The sequence below is a fragment of the Poecilia reticulata genome, linkage group LG11, assembly GCF_000633615.1.
Source record: "Poecilia reticulata strain Guanapo linkage group LG11, Guppy_female_1.0+MT, whole genome shotgun sequence".
In the NCBI taxonomy this organism is placed as follows: Eukaryota; Metazoa; Chordata; class Actinopteri; order Cyprinodontiformes; family Poeciliidae; genus Poecilia; species Poecilia reticulata.
This window is the reverse complement of record NC_024341.1, coordinates 27,808,021-27,810,095: the sequence shown is the minus strand read 5'-3', so window position 1 is coordinate 27,810,095 and position 2,075 is coordinate 27,808,021. Positions and strand designations below refer to the sequence as shown.

Genomic DNA, 2,075 nt, shown 5'->3' with positions numbered 1-2,075 from the left:
ATTCTCCCAATACTCTTCTGGAACATCCAAATGCTCTCTAGCAAACTTCAGACGTGCCTGGATATGGACTGGCTTAAGCAGGGGGACAAATTCATAAATAAATTGTACAGTATTGGCTTTATTTATTTAAAGAGTATTTTGTAGTTGTTTCGTACAAAATTGTGTACATGTGCAAAACATTTGGATCAATAATGGGTTAATCTGATCCTGAGCCTTTTTTGGTCTTTTTTGAAGTTTGATTAGTGACTGTTGTGTTTTGTAATTAATTTCCYGAACCTCTGTTGTCACTTAAATAAGGTTTTGAAAGGAGTTTGGTACTGAAACCATGACGGGTCCACTTCATGAACTGTGAACTGAAATGGTAAAACTCCGACTCATCATCTATGGAAGCAGTTTCCACAGATGGACAAACATTCTTGTAAAAAAGGCCAACAGCCGCATAACGTGCAGATAAAAATAAAGGTAAGGCAATTTCTAAGTATGATTTTCAAATATAGTTCAGGTTAACGACTCATTTTCACAAATCATTAAGCTGAACTTCTGCCTTGATGATAAACTGGTTTTACTGGATTAATAAAAACTGGTCTTTATTAATCCTATGAATTTAGTAAAATATTTTTTTCAAATGACAGGAAATGCACAGTGTTGAGTGGATTTCATTTGAAATTTCCGGGGCAGCAGACCCACTAGGACTGCTTTTGTCTCATTAATGTTAGCAGAGGCTGGCAGGTGTGAYGTAGTCCGATTCTGTTTCAAACTGAGTTTATACACCTCTGGAAAAAWTTAAACGTTTCTCTGATTTTACTCTTTATAAGWWTATGTTTAAGTAAAATGAACATTGTTCTTTTATTCTATGAATTACTGACAACATATTCTTAATTTTGTTTGTGAATGTATGTAAATAAGCAGTTAGATCTAGAAAATYRYAMMAACGAATATCTTCTCATGGGTCTTAGCCCTGCTGGGGGCTGAGCCCCCCTAMAGGTCAGATCCTAGGATCGCCCCTGCACGTTATTGCTTGTTCGCATCCAGTGAAAACAAACATGTTAACAAATAAACTGGACAGTATGTTGTAAGTTTAGTGATATTTCCACAGTTCTGGTCTTGAAATTAAATCCAGAGTCAGCACCCGAAACCGAGTCCAAGACGTACGGAAGGCTAACCCTGTCACGCAAGAAAGAAAAAAAAAAAGCGCTTTCACGTTTATAACCTGATAGTATCTTGTTAAAACGTGATAGTATCTTGTTAAAACTAGGGCTGTAGTGATACAATAATCTCATGATACGATACGATACACGACATTCTGCTCATGATACGATACAGCGATATTCCGCAAACGATACAATTCAATACACTTTTGCGATTTTCTGAAAGATTTTAGAGGGACAGAGTGATTTTGGTGACATTTTGTGACTGTTATATAGTTGGACTGAATTAATTTAACTGAAAACTGATTAAAAGCACCAACTACACGATACCTGGCTCTGGTTGGACACAGACTTGAAGTCGACAGCTGGACAAAATGAATCAAAGAAGTGGTGAGAAAACATGTTTCTTTTAGTTGAAGCAGTACGAACTGTAGCTTACATGCATTTGTAAAGTAAATAAAGTGCAGCAAGTACCTGCTCTGAATACTTTGATACCTTTTTAACCTGGACATCTGAAGGAATCACTCTAAGCCTGATGACCGAATCCCTCTCCTGGCGAAGCAAGCAGTGAGTGAGCAAGGTGACAGGTGGATGGTACGGTACTTGCAGAGGAATGTTGATTTTTTTCTAGGAAAGAAAATATCGATATGTATCGCGAAATCGATATTACACAGTTAAAACGTGATAGTATCTTGTTAAAACGTGATGGTATCTTGTTAAAACGTGATGGTATCTTGTAAAAATGTGATAGTATCTTGTAAAAACGTGATAGTATCTTGTTAAAACGTGATAGTATCTTGTTAAAACGTGATAGTATCTTGTAAAAACGTGATGGTATCTTGTAAAAACGTGATAGTATCTTGTAAAAACGTGATAGTATCTTGTTAAAACGTGATAGTATCTTGTTAAAACGTGATGGTATCTTGT

The 2,075-nt window shown here is 36.2% G+C and overlaps 1 protein-coding gene and 1 long non-coding RNA gene across 3 annotated transcripts in view; one reads left to right on the top strand and one right to left on the bottom strand.

Annotated features, from left to right (window-relative positions):
- The window catches only part of slc9a3.2 (solute carrier family 9 member A3, tandem duplicate 2), a 21,153-nt gene that overhangs the window by 9,820 nt on the left and 9,258 nt on the right, over positions 1–2,075 (bottom strand). The gene's annotated exons all lie outside the window — the stretch shown is intronic.
- LOC103473022 (uncharacterized) overlaps positions 1–2,075 on the top strand; it is an 8,178-nt gene that overhangs the window by 2,692 nt on the left and 3,411 nt on the right. Inside the window, exon 2 of the long non-coding RNA XR_534967.1 lies at positions 403–462. This is a non-coding gene — a long non-coding RNA (uncharacterized LOC103473022). The remainder of the gene's footprint in view (positions 1–402; positions 463–2,075) is intronic.